At 42.2% G+C, this 12,218-nt stretch overlaps 1 protein-coding gene across 15 annotated transcripts in view; it reads right to left on the reverse strand.

The window, feature by feature from the left end:
* PEAK1 (pseudopodium enriched atypical kinase 1) overlaps positions 1-12,218 on the reverse strand; it is a 284,890-nt gene that overhangs the window by 124,474 nt on the left and 148,198 nt on the right. Inside the window, exon 4 of one of the 15 annotated variants that reach the window (XR_006572491.1) lies at positions 10,158-12,013. The exons of the other annotated variants lie outside the window; for them this stretch is intronic. The gene's annotated coding sequence lies outside the window, so the exon portion shown is untranslated. Of the gene's footprint in view, positions 1-10,157; positions 12,014-12,218 lie in introns of those variants that run through there. 15 annotated transcript variants of the gene reach the window in all.

The raw sequence follows: 12,218 nt of genomic DNA on the forward strand, positions 1-12,218 counted from the left end.
ACAAAATTTAATTTCTGGATGAACTGAGGTAGTTAAGATCTCACATGCAGCTTGTCTGACTACATAATTAGGCACAATAAGTGGAGTTAAGAGGAGTTTTAACATTAACTCTGAATTTCCTGGCTTTTGTGACTTTAAATTTGACCCTTAACAGTATCTCATGATAAACTTACTTTCCTGTTTTGGGTGTTTAGAAAATATACAGGAAGGTCATTGAACCACTGCAAAACTGTAAAAATATGAAATTGTTACTGACAGAGGACCACAGCTCTGCATTGTGCTATATAAGCACAAGAACAGTGCCTCCATTCTCTTATAATTTAAACCCCAATTCTGCAACATGATCTAATAGGGCAGATGTTTGCACATGTGTAATTGTGGGCTGAAACAGATATGTGCAGGTAAATGTTACACACAGGTTGAGATATCAGTTATTTAGCTACTCAGATTTTTGCTTTCCCAAAATCATCACTGGAAGGTTTCAAGAAAGTTGTTTAGATAATTTTATTTTCTGTTAATAAACAGAATTCATGATTATAAAATTTACTTCTACCAGATAAACTATTTGGTAGTAGGAATTTAGTCTAATTCTGTCTAAACTGCTCTCATATACAGACAACAAAAAATTATGTTAATGCAACCTTACCGGTACTGTTAGGCACACATGCACACAAAAGAATTCCAAAAGTTAAGTTTCAATGCACAAAATTAACTGTTTCCTTGTGTGTACCCATTGTTTTCTAGTGCTGCAAAAATGTAGGAATATGCTCAACTTTGCACAATGAGTATTCGTATTGAACTGAATGGGATTATTCACATGTACAAATTTAAGCAATCCTAACTGTAATTTGTATGATCACATGCCATTTTTCAAACACAATCTGCAAAGGGGTGCTCACACAGTCCCAACTAGCCATGCACATCTAGGCAGATCTGAGCTTGGTAAGGGAGCGTGCACATATGCACATGCACTTATCAAAGGAGAAGTGTGTGTGTGTGGGGGGGGGGTTACTAAATGTGACAAGATTACGTTTGCATTCATTAAACAAAAAAGCAGCAGAAGGAATTTTGCTTAAGCTTTTTCCCTCCACCAAATGTCACTTTTAGTTAGGGACCTGTAAGGCTGTTCTCGCCTTAAGACTGATTTCTTCTGGAATGCTTACAAGGCACTTGTAAACAAAAACAAGTTGAAGACAGTCATGCATAGTCGATATATACCCTTTACATGACAGACAAAAAAGTATATAATGGGCCAGATGCTTGGACTCATTCCGGTAGCATAATGAAACCTTCAAATCCACTTAACTGGCGCTTTGAGGATTTTTCCTTCACTAGAGAATACCTAGATGGTTTATAGCCACTATAGCAGTCCTACACCATTTCTGTTGTGGCCTCATAAAATCTTAGGGTTAGAAGGGGCCGCAAGAGTCATCTAAGTCTACCCCCCTGCCAAGATGCAGGATTTGTTTAGTCTGAACCATCCAAGACAGATGGCTATCCACTGCAGGGGGCATGGCTGCCATATATTTCCTTGAGAGTTGTGGGCTGTGGCATAAATTACAGGAGCCTTCAGGTTATCCTAATGTGAACTGGTATAAATCATCCCCAAGACTGGGAGACTGAAGTTGGTTTAACTTTTTTACATGGTGCCAAGAATGTGGTAAATGCTCCCAAAGATCAGGATGGATATTTGCTTTTCCCTTATGGAAGACCCCACTGCATACCCAGTGATAGTTACTTTAGAAATACCAAAAGACAGATTTAGTTAGATAAATAAGACAGCAAGATCCTTGCCCCAAATACTCGTGAGGGCATTCTGCACCAAAAAAATAAAAATTCTGTGCACAATATTTTAAAATTCTGCAAATTCTATTTGTCAAAAAATGTGGAGGCTCCAACATGGCATTGGGGAGCACAAGCCACTGGCTGCTGTGGCAAGGCACCTCTTTTCTTTCGCCAAACTTAGCATTGCCCCCTCTGGCGATGGCGGACCTAGGGTAATCAGCCTCACTCAGACAGGGTTTGCCTTCCCCCTTCTGTGCTCCCTTAGTCATATTTCCGGGTAGGCCTGAGGGTCAGCCTTAAGTGTGATCCTCCACCAAACAAAAGGAAACAGTCAAACAAAAACCCAGGGGGGTACCTTTCGCTGCCTCCCTCGCTGGTGCAAGGTGTTGTCTGGTTGGTTGCCCTGATGTGAGTGTCCTTCCCCTAGCAGGCACTCAGGTTTGGCTACTTCCCCTATGGGAAGGAGCACAGCCTCTCACCCAGGAACAGCCTATTTCCCTGCTGCCTCTAGCCTAGCAGCAGCTTCTCTCTCTCTCTCTCCTTCTTCGCTCTCACCAGAGGAGGGGTTTTTAAAGGCCTCAAGCAGCCTTTAATTGGATTCAGGTGTCCATAATTGACTTGAGGTAACCCCTTCTCAGCTTGTCGGAAAAGGCACCTTTAACATTCTAGGGCTAATATATCAGCCTTCCAGGACCCTCTTGCAGCTGTCTGGCCTGACTTTGTCACACTGCACAGAGGTGGGAGATCACTGTACAGCACCCCTCCAGGACACAGACTCAGCAGTGAGGCTGCACCCAACCCTGACACAGCGCAAGGACTGGACCGGCCCCAGAAACAACCCAGGGCTCTGCCAGGTGCACCAGGTGTGGGAAGGCAGGATCGAAGTGTGGAGGGGCTTAGTGTGAAGGGAATCCAGGTGTGGGAGAGAGGGTTCTGTGTGGGGCAATCTAGGTGCAGATAGCTCAGTGGCAGATCCAACTGCCGGGGTGGGGGTGGGGTGTGGATCTGGATGCACAAGGGCTTGTTGGGAGATTCTGAGTGCAACCGTAATGGGACTCTGCAAGGGGGTCCAGGTGAAGGTGGGTGGGGCTCAGCGGAGGTGGTCTGAGGGGTTAGAGCTCGGCAGGGGGATCTGGGAGTGGGGGGCTCAGTGGGAAGGTCCAGATGTTGTGGGAGTGGGGCTCAGTGGGGTGGGGATCCAGATGTAGCTGCTTGAGGCTCAGTAGTGTGGGGATCCAGATGGCTCATCAGGGTGGTGCAGGGAGAATGGGCCTTGTCAAGGGTGGTTCTGGGTGCAGGGGGGGGGCTGAGGCTCAGTGGGACAGTCTGGGTATGAGGGAGTCTGGATGCATGGGAGTTGGGCAGATAGGGGAGCAGCTATCTGTACAGAGATCCCTGCCCCTTCAGCTGAGGAGTAGTTTGCAGAGCTTCCTACAGGTGGGGGAGAAGTCTGAGAGTGGGTCTGACACAGCCCCGGCCTGTCCTCCCCAGCCCAGCTGGGACTAGCAGCTGAGCCCAGCACAGGGGAGGAGCTATCAGCTGGGTCTTCCCCAGTCCCACCCACTGTCACACAGTGATTTATCTCTTTGATGGCTGTCTTGGGCACGCGAAACATTACTGCTGGGGAGGGTCGCATGACCGCTGTTGTGGCTTCCCTTTGCTTCCCCATTAGAAAGTCATTTTTCTGCAGGGAAGCAAAGAATTCTGTGAGGGACACAAATTCTGCATATGCACAGTGGCACAGAATTCCCCCAGGAATACCCAAAGATTAAAGCTTATTGCAAGAGATGCAGTAATGTGAAAACTTGATAACCTTGGTGGTGAACTGGAATAAAAAGGTTGATAGGCTGCATAGGGCATAGCAGGCAATGGCAACTTGCATACTGAATGGAGAAGAGCCAGCTGAGCTGACTTTCTGAAGTTGAGAAATCCATAGCTGCATGTGCCAAAACCCTAGTGTTAGAAATTCAGTGTTATCTGAGAAATATATTACTGCTTGTATGTTACAGAAACTGAGAAAAATTGGAAAGCTATAGATTCCATGAATAAAAAGAAATTGTCCAGAACACATGAAACAATCCAGCCCTATATTAGAAACAGCTGGAGACAGTTCTCTTTTTAGTGACATTTGGATCAATAACCAAATACTGACTGTTGCACAGTTGCAGACACCAAGTATATGTAAATATCAATATCATTCACATGCTCTAGGTTATTTATTGTCCCAAATGGTGATATGAAACATAATGTACAATATTACCAGTTAAAAAAAAATCTTTACATCGTATCAGTGGTATCTAGGATAATGTTTAGATAAGGATTGCTTCTCATTCTACTAGCTTGGTACTCACATACCATTTCAACATTAGAAAAAGTAATTTTCACACAGCTCATTGATAATGCTTAACAATTCAAAAATTAGAGTGAGTCTTCATGTCCCTTGCATAAATATAAATCCACTCAGTCCAATCCTTAAAGTTATGCATGTCCAAGGTTGTATTAATAACCTGATAGGTTCTGAAACTAAATGTTTATATGCCCAATTTATTTCTTACCAGAGCATGCCAGCTGTAAGACTATTTTTGTACTTTTCACAATTTTACATAAAGTTACCCCAAGAAAAAAAAGACAGCTTTGGAAAAAGATCAAATCATTGACTAAACCACTGGGCTCTGGAAAGATTATTATAAATAACAGACACTCAGCACATTTAATTCAGAATGTTCGGAAATCAAGAGCGTTAATTTGTTAATATTGCATGAGAAAAAACAGTGACATGCCATCACCCGAGAATGGAATCTTCTACACACTTACTAAAATACTTAAAAGTTTGTGAATTTGAAGTATGTATGTACGTATGTATCATCTTACGCTGTTAAGGGGCTGGACATGATATTCTGTAATAGGCCTTTTTGGTCTCTACATTTCTAAGGTTTATCTTGTTTACAGCAGAAGTAGAAGAACTATTCTGTTCTTGGGCTTAATTCCACTGAGCTGTATTTTGTGCACCCATCCTGCTCATCTTGGATTCAGTTGTTACATTTCATTTCAATCATGAGATGACATTTTGAACATTAAGATGCATCCTCAAAGACATAAGAATCTATGAAAATATATAGAACTGATTTAGCAAATTTCTGCTGTGCACTCTTTCCTCACTCTGAACTGCGGTATGTCCTCCTAAACCGTTCTCTGAAAAACCAGCAATTATTTCAGGAACATTTATTGTGCCTAAAATCTTTTCGTAAATCACAATCCTGTTCGCTTCATAAACCTCTGCCACAACAATCCCCACAATTGATTTGCCAATGCCAAACTGGTTAGCCATGGCCATGTAGCTGTCCAGGTAGTCTATTTCCAAATGGCAATAGGAACATGCTTCTGGATTGGCCTGGCCACCATCATGAGAGTGTCCAGAGTCTGGTGGAAAGGGGCAAGCTGGTGTACAAGTCACCAGGAAAGCCTGCTTCTTCTTGCAGAAGTTCTGGACCCACTGCTGGTCATCCCTGATTCACATGATGATGTGATCCCATCGGTCTGTTTGTATACCTGCTCCAGTGTACAGGGGGGAAAATTTGCGCCTATGGCAACAACAGGCATGAGAAGCATCAGCTGGTTCACAGCTGACATGTTAGTAGGCCTTCAGCAGTTCAAAAACTGCTAATGAAATGTCCATACAGAGTATGAGGTAGAAAAGTTCTTCTACTGGGGCAGGATCCATATTGGCTTGGGCTGCAGATAGTGTGCAGACACAAAATGGCTCAGTCGGATGTGTTTCCAGATAAAGCCCAGCCAACACACGTCTGGTCAACTCCCACAGAGCTGACAGAAAATTCTCCCACAACCCACTATGGAGAAAGCCTCTGAGGGCTTCAGCTGGCAAGGGTGCTAGGAACCCTTAGGTATGATAGTACACGCCCATAGAAACTGAAGTTCTGACCAGGGCCGGCTCCAGGCACCAGCATCCCAAGCAGGTGCTTGGGGCGCCAATCTACAGGGGGCGGCAGTCCATGTCTTTGCCCCCAAGCAGCGCGCCGAATTGCTGCCGGACGGCGGCGGAAGCAGTCCATGTGCCGTTAGGGCAGCACGCACATTTCCGCGGCGGCGGCAATTTGGTGGCAGGTTCTATGTTCAGCTGTGCGCGGCGGTGCAGCTTCTGTCTTCCAGCTGAAGACAGAAGCTGCCACCGAATTGCCACCACTGCAGAAACGCGCATGCTGCCCTAACGGCACACGGACTGCCCACCCCCATCTGTGGCAGCAATTCGGTGTGCTGCTTGGGGGCAAAAACAGTAGAGCCGGCCCTGGCAGCCAGCAGTGGAGGCTGCAGAGCCTAGCACAATACCCCTGCCATAGTCAGTTGCAAGCATCCAGCCCAGTGGGGTCTGGGGCCAGGTTCAGAGCCGGCTCCTCCCGAGCCGACCCCAGCAGGCCAAGCAGGGCCCGTGGAGATAGGAGCACGGACACTCCACATGCACCAGCGCTGGGCTGCAGCTCAGTCGGGAGAGTGCTGGAGTCCCGTGTAACTCGGGCAGCGCCTGTGGGCGGCCAGCTGGGGCCGACCCATGGCAGCCTCTCAGAGTAACGGATCAGCCCAGCCCGGGCGCAGCTGGAGGGAGATGCGTCCCCTTGGGCGGCCAGGGCCTGATGGGGGGAGGGGTGGGGGGACGTTACCCCCGTGTAGCTCCCTCCGGGGGCTGGGTACCACTCCCTGCCCCGTTCCAGGCTGGCCCTTCTGAAGCCGGAACGTTCGAGGCGCGCCGGTCGGACGAGTTGCAACAGCACCGAGTGGGTGGGGTGGGGGATTTCTGAGAGTTTGCCGTGGGGAGCTCAGTCCTGGCAGGTCAGTGGCGTGCGCTGGGATCCGCACCTCGCCTCGCTAAGCGCCCTGGCCGGCCTGGGAGAGTGGGGGCGCGCGGGTGGCAGGAGCAGGTCGAGGGGAAAGTAGAGTTGTGCGCATGCCGCCCTAACGGCACACAGTAGAGCCGGCCCTGGTTCTGACATGGGTATGGGTAGTGCAGTATGGACATGTCAGCACAGTTGTGAAGCCTCAGTTTCCATTGAAGTGTGGACACTCAGACACAGGGTTGGAAAAATGAGTCCACAAGCCTGGGTCCCACTAAACCCAGGCTGGGCAGACATATCCTTAGATGTTAACTAGAACAGCAGCAAATTCCAAGCAACATGTATAAAAGAGGAAGAACATACTAACAAGGCTAATTGCTTCTTTTTCTCTCTACTTGCAAAAGGGAACACCTGGAAACTGAATTTCTAGACAGCTTCAATACTTATGACTTTCGGGTGTCCCCATGCAATGATCTCATGCTGCACTGACAAGAGGAAAACTTTGTCCACAGTTTATATTAAGTGGCAGCTTTCAAAGCTTTCCTTCAGGTCTATTTCAGAAAGTCCGCATCAAGCAAATATAATTTTTTTTTAACCTGGTAAAACTGGTAAGAAAAGTTCTAGCACCATACAAGCAATGGTTACTGAGCGATAAGACACAACAAGCAGTGCATTTCTGAGCAATTACAGCCAGAACCTGGGTAGCGTTATAAAACTGTAGAGAATATTACCAATAATTTCCCTGGAAAAATCCATGTGGGGAAGCTGATAATCTAAAAATCTAAAGAATTTCTGTGACGGATTTTCTGTTTGCTTTGTACTTTATTTGGTCCTCATTTAAAAACTAAATAGCAAGTTAATTCCAATAAATATTTTTACATACACAGTCTCTCTCTCAACTTTTCTGTTACTGGGCTGAGTTTATAGACTATTTACTAAACCTCATGATAATTGGAATAGCCAGCCCTAACATCATAGAAATTCAACACTGATGAAATGGTAAACTCAACTTTTGCTCTTAACTTGAAAGATTTCACTAATTGTCTTTATTGTCAGAATATGAAAAGTTATTTGACAGTACATTTGACAATTTTAGGAAATACCCACATATCAGAGATTGATAAAATGTGACCATCTGCACTGAAGTAGTAAATCAACTGGCATGATCATAAATTAAATGGATTGACAATTATCTATTCATCCATCTGTAAAGTGCTCTAAGTATCTAGGTACTAATGTTAGTACTGAAGTTATCATTAGGCTGCCATTAAAATGAATGGACAGAGAGAAAATCCCAGTTGGTTCTATTGTTTCTATCTCATTACATATTCAAAAAGATTAAATTGTTAAAAATACCCTTGACAATGAGAAAAATTCAAACTCAAATGAAAACTTGCATTCTGGAGAAAGCCACAGGAAATCCATAGATCGTCAACTTTTTATCTTGTGCATTATAACCTGAGCTAATAGAAATATCTGAGAAAAAGTAGATGAATTTTGACAGACTATAGCCATGTAATAAAAATGTAATAATTTTCCAGAAATGTATACTTGCTGTGCCTTACTACTAGTATGAAATGCAGTATATGCATAAAAATAAGGGGAAAAAAAAATCAGGCACAAGCCCTTACAAAGTATGATATCACTGATAACCAATCAGAAAGCTCTACTGTGCCTAAAGTTTCTGAAGTAATTTAATGATTTAAAATAGATAACTAGATCACTTCATTATGAAAATGGCTGCACAATATTGTTGAAGGTATCTTGGTTACAATGACATTTGTGTTAAGGCAATGCTTGGCAGTTCTATTTTACTTCTCTTCCTCAACTACAGTTTTAGAAACGACAGCTTCCTGTTCTGTCACTTTCCTTTTAATATTAGCAAACGTGCCAAACCAGAGGCATGTTTTATATAACTTCCTAAATGCCATTTCATAATTGGGAGAAGAAGGGAGTTAATATAACCTCTCTGATTTACAACTGGTGTCAGAAAACAGCAGAGACACTGTAGGCTGCAACTCTGTTTTGTATGTCTGGATAACATGTTTCTATGGCAACTGCATACACAACATTTTTTTCCATAACACAGTCATTCTCATGCTTTATACAAAATCACTGCTGTTTGCTGTAGTGTAGGGGGAGGAAAAATACCTTTTTCAGCCCTCGAATCGATCAATGATTCGCTTAATTAGCAGCATCTGAAGTAAGGGTTGAAAAGAGTTTTTTCCCTGGAAATGCACCCCTTGCCAATACCACACTATGTAATAGGAGGTTGGGGAAGAATGAAATTCAGCTTGAAAGAAGTAAAATCTAATCAATATCAAACACAAAATTCTTCTTTAAAAAATAAAAGCATACAGGGTTTAGTATTCCAGATTTAATACAATGGGTATTAAAGAAGGATGAATGTATAAAAAAAGAAACAAAAAAACCAAGGCTTATGAGGCCTGGAGCTCTAACTATTCATATACCTGCTACCTGATCACTAAAGAAGTCTATTGTGAGAGAAAAATGGGAATCTTCTACGGAGCATCCCTGTCCTTATAAAGTTCCTTAGTTGCCAACCTTGGAATTATACTAGTCCGATTCCTTGGGGGTGGGATGGGGAGGGAGAGAAATATTAGGAACAGATGGCCAGTCAAAGAAAATAAATAAAAGATAATTAATTTGGATCAAATGGTAGTTAAGCCTTCCTTCTAAAAGGAAAACCCATGAGATTTCTTTGCCTCTATCTCCTATTTCAGGATTGTAGTCTTCAACAGAGACCACCAATTGCTTTTAAGCACAGATTTTGTACCATTTTGGATTCTAGCTGGAATTTTTAGATGTCCTTATTGCTACAGAACACAATATTCTTTCTTAAAATCAGGAAGTTATGGAAATAATTTCAAAGTAAGGTTCATGATGACATCCTTTTTTTACACATTTTAGGAAGATAATCTTTATCTGAAACAACTGTCTTAACAACCTGGACTTCCTTCAGTACGTAGAACTCTGACTCAAACCTATCCACAGAATGTTCTGATGACACATTCATCCTTCCAAATCCTTAATACTCACTAACTATATATTGTTTTCTGGAATCTCTTCCCAAAATATTGGCAAGTATCACATGATTAAAAAGCCTGGGCAGGAAGGTGCAGCAGGCAAACTGCAGAGAATACACATTAAAAACAAACAAAAACTAGTGGGTTGTTTCCTCATTCATCCTTACCCAAGTCTATGAAGTCTTGCTTAACGCACACAGTGCCAATTTATTACTTCTAATGAGCTATAAAACCTCAGAAAATGTACAATCAAGAAGTCACTGAGACTATTAAACAGGGTGAGAATTGAAGATTATTGTGGAATTTGTATTTATTCTGTTGTGCTGAATTGCAATTTCAGAGAGAGACTCAAGGCTAGCAATGGTTGCAACAAGAATGTGGGTGCCAAAGGGTCTGTTGTGGTGTAGTTTTGGGAAGTCTGACTCCGTGTTCAATCCACCTATCTTTATTTTTTTTATCAAAGCAGCAATAAAAAAACAACTAACGAAACAGGCAAGAATTTTATTATGAATTTTGTTCTACTATCCTCTTTTCAAAATAATTATTTTTTTGAAACAAAGAGAAGATCAACCAACTTTTGAAAATGAAAACCAGTGTTTTCCCCCAAGTGAACAGTGAAAGTGAAATCACTACTTGAGACCATAAAGACTACTGTCTTATCACAAAAAATAAACGCTTTGGCTTGATATGCAGCAGCACAGCACAATCTGGGTGTAAAACACAGCGGCCTTTGGCTAGCACAGCAATACTGCATGTTTTGAACCCTACAAAATCTATGAAATGCTTTTTCCATTTTGTCTTGCCAATGTCTGTCCTGCTGATTTTAAGTTACATTTCCACAGGCAGCCATTTCATCTGCATGGATTTTAAAAGAAAGGAATCACCATCTTTCTCCTTATCAGATGAGCATATATATATATATATATATATATATATATGCTATGGTATGATATTTAACACAACTGTGAGAGGGCAATTTTCATATGTTCAGCATAAAAATGAAATAATGGCTAGGTCACAGAGCAAGCCAGAGAGCAATAGCCCACTGTGGAAATGAATACAATTTAAAATAGGACCCTTTATAAATATTTCCTTTTTATTATGACTTGATCTGACAGTGTTTCCATTTATGAATCACCTTCTTCAGGAGTTTATATCTCAGCTGGAAAAGTCTGTTTAGGGCTGAAAACTGGCAATCAAGGTCTCAGCTCATACTAATGACCTTTTTTCAAAAACAAAATTTGAATTCAGTCTGTTCAACTACTCTTCAGATAAAAGATGTCCAAAATTCTTGATTTTGACCATTGAGGTTGAAAACAATCTATTTTTTCTATGTTAAAACAATATTAAGAATGTGGCAGAATTGGATATAAACCAAGAAATTAAGGCTGTTGTGGGTATATATTGAAGTGTAAAGGTAAATGCACACTTTTCTTCAACACCATCCAAAAAGAAGTTATTTGTATTAAAAAACAAACAAACAAACAAAAAAAACCTTATTTAAAAGCCACCAGAAGTCAATGATGGACTTGAGAAGCTTTCCGTACTTGGGAAAACAAGCATCTCCTCTTTCCTTCCATCTTTTGAAGAAAGGATGAAAGGGACAGTACATTTGGGAGTGGAGAGGGAGAAAAATGGTTGAATTCCTAATTTTCCACCCAAACAACCTTGACAGCAACTATCTATTATACACCACGACAATATTTACCACTGCATCTAATAATGAAATAGCACATTTGCTTGATGTATCTGCTAAAATGTCAAATGCTAAATAATTAACATTAGGCTTCAGAGCCAACATCCCATTGAGATGAATTAGGCATGTCATACATCTAAGAGCTATTGTTTCTGTCTGCAGATTCAAGTGGAACATCATTGCATTGATTGACGTTTGTTTCAAATTTTGAAGATTTTCCTCACAACGGCAGGGCTAGAAACTACATTTTAAAATGTAATCTTAAATCTGGAGTACAATTATGCAGGAAATTTAAAAAAGGACAATTATGTTGCCGTTAATGAGGCCACAATCACATTTTACATAGGGTTCTTAGTTTTATTTATTTTTAAGTACTGATGATAACCTTTCCTTTTCTGCAATGTAGGAATTGCTACTTATGAACTGAGCAACAACTGGAGGTCAGACATGATGGTGCATAAAATAAGTAGGCTATTGTAAAGGTCAGCCTAGGTGACTTCTAACATTTTCAGATAACGTAAGAAAAAAAACCAGGGCTTTGGAGCAGTGCTCCAGCTTTGCTCCAGCTCCAGGGCAAAAACCTGCAGCTCCACTGCTCCAGAGCTGCTCCACACTCCAGCTCCAGGCTCCGCTCCAAAGCCCTGGAAAAAAAAATACATTTTATGCTGTATTCTCCCTTCCTTATCCTGAGTGGTGGTATGCATACTTTCACAGAACTGTCTCCTATTTTCCACCCTAACAGGGACTGTATTTCAGAAATGGGCAAAAAGGTCTTCTGGCTTTTCTTTCATAGCACACCACCATTTATGGCTGAAATAGCCTCTTATCTCTTCTTCACCAAGCACG

The sequence above is a fragment of the Mauremys mutica genome, chromosome 11 (assembly GCF_020497125.1).
Source record: "Mauremys mutica isolate MM-2020 ecotype Southern chromosome 11, ASM2049712v1, whole genome shotgun sequence".
NCBI lineage: Eukaryota > Metazoa > Chordata > Testudines > Geoemydidae > Mauremys > Mauremys mutica.